Source organism: Medicago truncatula, chromosome 4 (assembly GCF_003473485.1).
Source record: "Medicago truncatula cultivar Jemalong A17 chromosome 4, MtrunA17r5.0-ANR, whole genome shotgun sequence".
NCBI lineage: Eukaryota > Viridiplantae > Streptophyta > Magnoliopsida > Fabales > Fabaceae > Medicago > Medicago truncatula.
The window spans coordinates 58,173,204-58,182,509 of record NC_053045.1 but is presented as its reverse complement, the minus strand read 5'-3'; positions in this window follow the sequence as shown (position 1 = coordinate 58,182,509).

The window sequence follows — 9,306 nt, the reverse complement described above, 5'->3', positions numbered from 1 at the left end:
CACAATCTATTATTGAGTGAATTTCACGTACAATCTATTGAGTGAATTTCATGTGAGACTCGCTCGAAAACACGAGTTCTCTTGAGGTTGTAGTTATTTTGTAATGCACTAAAGAAGCTTGACTATATTTTCAGACAACAATGTCACACATGAGTGTTGGACAATTGATCTTGTTTGGCCCTTTCATCTTTCTTGAAGCTTTAGGTCAGCAGCATTACTCCTGCAGGAGATGTAAAGTTGACAAGTTATAATGTTACAAAGAAAAGGGTTTCCCATTCCAGTCTCTAGGTATTGTGAAGACAATCAACATTCTAAATATCACTTTAAGTTAATGATGGTGTTACTTAGCTTATGATTTTATTAGTGAAATTTCCTCTGGTATGCTCCTGCATCTTTATCCCACCACTGTAGGTGACATTATCTCATTTCCCTAAGATATATCATTAAGTTCACTTGTTGGCTTGTGGCTGTGACAGTGGTGTTTCTATGTTTGACTTGTATGAATATCATGGTAGATTTTGGAAATAATACCCACTTTATTATTTTTAGGATATCTTGTTCTCTAAGAAAAATATTGCTTTTCGTTTTTCATGAGACTTTCTATATATGTAATGTCATTATGATTATAATGTATTGTTTCTTAATTTGCTACCTCATATCTGGTTTGATTTTTTCAAAAGAATAGCTAGTTCCTCTTCCACTACTAGACATTTTCATCAGTTACATAATCTGGCAGAGTGTCATGCATCAGACAGATTCTATAACAAGGTCTCAGTCATTAGTTTAAGATGCCAATTATTGAAAAAGGATTACTCAAAGCTGTTCTTCGGTTGTACCGAAACAAAGTTAAGTATGACTTTGTAACAGATTTTTTGTATCCTTTCTAGTAGAACCTGTTTAGAAACTGCTACTGCATTTAGGATTAGGATGGGTGAACTGAACTATCAATAATGTTATTACCCGTATGGCCATTCACTCTCTTGATAAGGATGTATATATATATCCAATGCTTATGGCTATCTGTTTGTCCTCATGCAAGTGCATGGAATCGTATTATTATAGCAGCTTCTCAATTCACATTGGTTATAATGACTTGTCATAACTCATAAAAGGTCTTCCATATCTCTCGCTCTTTTGTTGGTTAAATGGAAATAGCTTCAATTGAGATTTGAGGGAGTAACTTTTCTCACCTCCCAAATCACTTCGGATATACATATCATAAAAAATTATGCCGTCTGGATGTGTACTTCCGTACAAAATTTTAGTTTTTGTCATATTCGAAAATATAGGGGTGGACAAAGTTGTTTTCGAATGGAAAGATATTACTTTAATTAAAGTTAGACCCATTAGTTGGACCCAAAGAAAAAAGCTAGACCTTCTTAAGGACTCATACTCAACCAAAAAATGAGTAACAGTGAGGTTTTGTAATTATCCCTCATTCACGGAGTTTAATTGGCCTACCCAAGATCTTGTTGTTTTGATAATGACGTTCATGTGTTGATGAGGACGAGTCATACCAAACCTTTTATTAGAGATCAACACGAAAAGGTTTCTCCATACTTGTCTCTCCCCTTTACAGCGTTTGGTTGATACAATATTTTTTACTTCATCTTATCTTAATTGCTTATTATTTCATTCTTTATCCATGACAGAACCTAATCATGTAAATATCTATTTTTTATTATTACGTACAAGGTACAATGCACTAACAAAGATAGCAAAAGTAAACTATCAACCCTGAAAAGCTAGTTTTAAACCTGCTTAAGCCATTAAAATCGTTTTATTATGAATATAATAATCATGTTTGAAATTAAACCCCTTAAAAGTAAATGTTTGAAATTACATGGCAAGGTAAAGTCCAAAATACCTAACATATCCAAACCATTGGCTTGTCTTTTCGCTTTCTTATTATGAGATGAGAATGATGTATGCACAACCTCTACTAATCGAATTTGGGTGTAATCAAGTTTATTGTTGACTTGGATCCTTAATTATATGCGGTCACTTTAACGCAAAGTTATATATGTGTCCTTATATTACAGTCACTTTCAACCAAAGATCAATATTTATCCACAAACGTTGAGAGTTAAGACTAGACAGAGAATTTAGACGAGTTATTGCGACCCTTCAGTTTTGTTGTGTGATGAAATGACATAATTAACAACCAAAGTTCAAACATGAGAGGATATATTTTTGAAAGGACAAATCTTATTTGGAGCTTAATCATAGATCACACCAAAAGGAATAACAAATCTTATTTGGTCACAACCTTAAATTTATAGTGTGCGGATGATGCTTCGATCTAAGATAGAAAAGACCTTTGAATTCAAAATATATGTATAAATGGATTTATATATACCTCACTCCAAAGACATTCATATAACTTGAATTTAAGACCTCTCAAATTTAAGACTTGTCTTTTATCAATATTATGCATGACTCATTTTAAGGTGACATTTAACATGGGAAATGATAATATTTTCCCATCATGAGAAAGTTAATTTGAACCACTAGATCAAGTAAAGAACGCTGTCTTACCGTAGACTCTCAATACTGAATAATTTTTCAACTATTTCAAAAATTAAAAACTCTTCAAAGAAAGGATGAAAATCAACTCAACTGTTCTACGACTACATCATCAACAATCCAGAAACAACAATAACATTCACCATAACTTGAAGCCTGTTCCTCAATATCCATTCATACCTATGACTCCAAATTTCTCAAACATTCAATTTCTAAAATTCTCATAACAACACAGCTTACTCTTTCATTTGTCAAACATTTTTATTGAAATCATGGATCCAATTCCCTTTGGAAACAAAGATGAGAAACAAAATCCAGGAAAGCAGAGAATATACATACATGTTTATAGATCTGGGTTTGCAAAAAATAAAATAAAATAAATTTTGATATCGTTAAAACCAAACAATGAAAAAAAATGGTTTTTATTCTCTTTAATGCTTATGGAATTGCTTTGCTTAAAAAAAAAAAATTGCTTATGTGACATTGATGGAGTGAGAAAGAAAGTCCATTGAGGTGGTGGAGGCAGGAGGGAGATGTGTTGTAGAACGATGTCAAAATTAAGAAACGATGATTTGTTCATTTTAATTCTTTCTGGGAGATGTATTGTAGAAAGTATTGCTTATGTGACATTGATGGAATGAGAAAGAATGTCTTGTGGTATTTTTCGCTTGGTGGTATTTTTTAGCTTCTTTGTGCTTTTTAATTCTTTCTGGGAGATGTATTGTAGAAAGTATTGCTTATCTGGTTCGCTTGGTGGTATTTTTTAGCTTCTTTGTGCTTTTTAATTCTTCCGGAAGAAGAAGAAAAAAAAAAAAAAAAAAAGGAATGGCAGGTTTGATGTTGGTGGTGGTGGGTCCATGAGGCATGAAGGAGAAAGAATAGTGTTGGAAGATGATCTAAAAGAATAATATAATTTTGAGAGACCATAAAAAATGTATGTACTTTATTAAAATTGACTTTTCAACGGTGGAAAGTTTTATCTTTTACCATTTTTTTTGAAGGAACCATTTCCCATGTTAAATGCCATCCATTTTTAAAGTGTATGATTCACATTAGTTTCATTCAATAAAAGATTAAGGTTCCGTTTGGATAAATAGTTTATATAGATGCTTATGACATTAGGGCTTATAATATTAGAGCTTACATCATAAGCTCTTATATTTGATAAGCTATTTATGTTTGGATATGTACACTAAAAAGTACTTATATAAATTGAAGTGTTTGGATCTGAGATTACATAAGCAATTATCGAAATTTTAAATATTTTAAATTTAACAAAAAAATCAAAAAATCGAACCACAAAAATCAAAGATAACAGTGTATAGTTTGTTACCAAAAAAAGACAAGTTAATTTTGTTTTATTTATTCAGTTTCATTTTGTTACGTAACAAAAAAATAATAAAAATCTTCCTTCAAAAAAAAAATTATCTTAGTTATGTGTCTTACTTTGGTAAGATAAGTATATAACAATTTTGTTACTCATGCACTGCCAAAGATAATTAACATTATAATTAAAATTTATGTTTATTTCTAAAAACAAAAGCAAAAAAATTAAAATATATGTTTTGAAAAAGTGAATCCAGAGAGAATCGAAGGAGGTTACATAAATTCATAAGCTCCTTGTTAAGCCTTAGGCCCCGTTTGGATTGGCTTATTTTGAGCTTATGTGGGCTTATCTACTCCCATAAGCCTTTTTAAAGGTGTTTGGATAAATAAATGAAAATAGCTTATCATGGTTTCATAAGCTGCTTATGCCATATTTTAATAAGCCTAAATTTTCAGCTTACCCTCCGGCTTAACAAGGAGCTTATGAATTTATGTAACCTCCTTCGATTCTCTATGGATCCACTTTTTCAAAACATATATTTTAATTTTATTTTTTTTTGTTTTTAGAAAAAAACATAAATTTTAATTATAATGTTAGTTATCTTTGGTTGTGCATGAGTAACAAAATTGCTATATACTTATCTTACTAAAGTAACACAGGTAACTAAGATTTTTTTTAAGGAAGATTTATATTATTTTTTTGTTGCGTAACAAAATGAAACTGAATAAAAAAAACAAACTTATCTTATCTTTTTTTTGTAACAAACTGTACATAATATCTATATATATATATAGTAAATTACACTCTCATCCCCTCAAAGATGCTTGAATTACACTCCCCTCCCCTCTTAAGTTAAAATATACACTCCCCTTCCCTCTTATTCAAAACATATTAGAAAAAATTTCACCCCCCCTCCCTTAAGAGAAGCTTGAATTACATCCCCCTCCACTCTTATGTTAAAATCTACACTTTACTCCTTCAATATTCTATTTTATTATTTCTAATAATCTAGCAAAAAATAATAATTTAACACACTTAAAAAAAATATTATTGCGGGTCTATTTTAATATAATAAAAAATTGAATACATATTTTTCGCTATTTTTTATTCACAATTTCATTAACATTTAGTTTTAAACTCTATTATAAAACATGAAACAACCCAAAACAAAATTAAAATATGTAAAAAATTACTAAAATCATTAAAACATGATTATTTAAAAGTTAATTTGATACTCTAATTTATAAAATTAATAGCAATATATTTAAATTTAATTATCATGACATTTAAACTATAAAGAAATGAATTAATTTTTCTTAAATGGTGATTCAAAATTAATATATATATATATATATATATATATATATTATAAGAATATTTATTTATGTTCAAATAGATTAAAGTGTAGTGCATATTTAATTATTAAGAGAGAGGTTTGTAATTCAAGCATCTTATAAGAGAGGGGAGTATAAATTTTAACATAAAAAAATATTGAGGGAGTAAAGTGTATATTTTAACTTAAGAGGGGAGGGGAGTGTAATTCAAGCATCTTTGAGGGGAGGGGAGTGTAATTTACTCATATATATATGGTAAGTTTACGATCATAATTTTTCAAGTTTATATTTATATTATTATACTTTTTTAAAAAAAAAAAAAAAAAGCTTATCATATACTATTATACCTGTGTATGATGATGTTTAGACTATTTATTTACACCTCGAATGTTAATTTTGTCTTATATGAATATTAATTTTTTTTAAGGACGAATATTGATTATACTATATATATATATATATATATATATATATAATTATAATTAATATATTATAATATTGTTTTTTACATCTTGATTAATTTTATCAAAAAAAAAATCTTGATAATCGTGGTTCGATTCTTTGATTTTTTTGTTAAATTAAAAATATTTAAAATTACGATAATTGCTTATGTAATGTCACATCCAAACACTTCAATTTATGTAAGTACTTTTTAGTGTACATATCCAAACATAAATAGCTTATCAAGTATAAGAGCTTATGATGTAAGCTCTAATGTTATAAGCACTAATGCTATAAGCATCTATATAAGCTGTTTATCCAAACGGGGCCTAAGATGAAAATTTAGACTTATTAAAATATGGCATAAGCAGCTTATGAAACTATGATAAGCTATTTTTATTTATTTGCCCAAACACATTTAAAAAGGCTTATGGGAGTAGATAAGTCCATATAAGCTCAAAATAAGCCAATCCAAACGGGGCCTAAGTGTTAAAAAGAGAGTGTTTGTGTAATCAATCATATATTTATGTTTGGCTTAAGTGCAATTTTGCTCCCCCTATTTTGACTGAATCGGGATTTTACCCCCCCCCTATTTTAAAACTCGGAATTTTACCCCTCATTTTAATGATTTTTGAAATTTTGGTCCCCCTGTTTTAAAAATCGGAATTTTACCCCTCCAATTTAAAAAATTTCAAGAGTTGGCTGATGTGGCTTAAATAATATTAAAAAAATATCCACCTATTTAAATTATTTATATAAAATATACTGAACTAAAAAAAAAGATAAATAAAAAATGTAACTTAAAATAATAATAATAATAATAATAATTTTCCTTATATTTCCTTCAAAATATTATTTTCCTTATATTTGCGTACAAAAATACTTTCTTCCTTTTTTAATGGATTTTTTTTCGTTTATTTTGATTTTTTTCCATACGTTTTATCTCTATTTTCTAGTATTTTTCAGATTTTTTTTTTGCATTTTATGGTATTTTATAATTTTTTCCGATTTTTTTTAAAAAATTATTTTAGTATTTTTCAGATTTTTTTTCTGCATTTTATGGTACTTTTTAAAGTTTTTTTAAAAAAAAAATTTTAATTTTGTAATTAAAAAATATTTAATTTAAATAATAAATTAGGTGGATAATAAGATAATACTTTAAAATCTATATCATCATTGCCACATCAGTCAAAATTCACTGTGGTGGAGGTAAAATTTCGAAAAACATTAAATTGGGGGGTAATATTCCGAATTTTAAAATAGGGGAGATAAAATGCAGATTCAGTCAAAATAGGGGGGGGGGCAAAACTACACTTAAGCCTTTATGTTTTTATTGCAAAACTTTTTAAATGGCATCTCTTGGACAAACAAAGCAAATTACGAATAAAAAAAAGAGTAATGATACATAGACATCCTTAGGTGGCAATACACCCTTTGACACCCACACAAAAATCTGACACGTAGTCACGTGGACCCCGCACAAGCACACTTTCTCTTTCCTCTCCTCTTCTCTCTTCCTAGTGCATAAGGTGTACAAAGGTGTATGGGAATAAAGGGTGTCTATGTAACATTTTCCTAAAAAAAATTCAATTAAAGTTTAAATCATTAGAATTGGAGAGTAATTTAAAGCTGATTTTTCCCTCAATGCGGTAGCTAGTCATAGTCATGTTCACATGACAATGGCTTAGGTTTAGCCCAGAGGAGAAGTTAAAGTTACTTGTGAAGTTTGATAGTGGAGACGGTTAACTCCCACAAGGAGCACAATGATTAATTGTCCAGGAATAATTTGTATGGAAGGGAGGCAATACATTCTTTGTTTTAGAAAAAGTATAATCAAAAGTTTCACGCATGGGGAATAGTGGGCAAGTGTGAGTAACATCAATATTATGCCTTTGTGTTGTGTGCACAGTTTATCCTCCAATTTCCTAACCAACAACCCAATTTCTCAACCGACCTTGCCAAAAAGTGCTCACATGCATGGTAAGTGTATAATGTGGACCCAAATACATGATGCTAAGAGAAGCACTAATAATGTTACACCTTATATAAGGTTGAAGGCTAGTCAAAGTTCAAACACAATGTATATTGCAACTTGATCAAATTGTCTTTAAAGACATATGAACAATCTGAACTTTGTTAAATAGTGCAATGTTTTCACATTGAAAACAAGGTTTTGTTTAACATGCTCAAGTAAATTACAAATCTATTTTATACTATTGAATTTATAAATCACATTATATTTTATTTATTTTAATGGTGATATTTATTCATCCAATGTCAGAAACAACCTTATATATGGTGTTATATCTATCTTCATTATGCAATATAGACTTGACCTATAAACAAAGCAAACTTGCGTTCATTCCACTGCTACAAGTTTTAACTTCTATATTTTCACGTAAACAACCTTTGGAACGCAAGAAATTTGTGGCAACCGATATTCGAAGTACACACTAAGAGAGGAGCACACAATCACTAACTTATGATTGTTGGATAAAGATCAAACGATTTATATCTCAACTTGATTGAATTAACTTGTGGACCGTCAATATATTCCTAAGGGCCTAAAATCCCTCTAGAAAGGTTTAGGTGTCCTCCAGAAGGGCTCCTGAGCCTAAGCACGCCCCTCCATGTAAAAATACCTAAAGCCTAGCTTGCTTGGGGCTTAAGTCACGTTGTAGCCTGCCCACAAAGGACTATAAATACCACTCTTGAGATCATTCTCTAGGCATTATATAAATAGTCTAAACCCTAGATTCTATTATTGTACTCGCTGCAAGTATAAATTGAAACCTTAATCGTCTAATCTTCATCCATCAATTGAAATAGTGTGACGTAAAAGAATTCGAGCATTGTTTATTAGGTTGTTGCCCATTCATTAGGTTGTTGACCATTCAAGTTGTTTGTGGTGACTAGTGAGGCCATCAGAATAACAATATAAAATAGCACAACTACAAAACGAGTACATTGCGATTTTATTTCTTTCTCCACGTTAGAATCAAGCAACACCACTCAAAAGTTATTTTGGTGGAGGGAACGTAATTAAATATATTTCAGACCACAAGTACTAAATAGTGATCAAAGGACAAGGGTTATCTTAAGAGCAATGTTATATGAACAACTATTTATTGTGACAACTTTTTATACAACTAAGTTATACAAAGGGATTTAGATAGTGGCATAAAAATCAAAGTATTAGAGAGAGAAATAGAAGAACAATGTAAATATGAGAGAGAAAATTGTCACAAAAATTGTCAAAAATAATTGTTCAAATATCATTTCTCTTGTCTTAATTTTATAAGAATGTACTATATATGTTTTGTGCACCAATTATAATGAACGATTTTGTCACGGACTAGAAAATGACATACTACGATTCTGCACTAGCCGCAAAATCAAAGTGGACACTGTAAATGCCTCAAGCCAAAGATAGAAAATCAAATTTGGTGTCTTTTTTCATTGTTTATTACAAATTTCAGCTAAAAAAATTGGTGAATTAGACAAAAATGTTATTTAAAAAGAAAACATTATCGTTATTTAATTGGAAAAAGGAACGTCTCTCTCTGCTACTTTCGTTGCTTCCACCCATTGTCGTCTAAATTATCACTTTTATTGCGTCCCCACGCCAAGGGTAATATACACATGCCTGCCACTTTGTTTCTTTCGTTTTTGGAACCA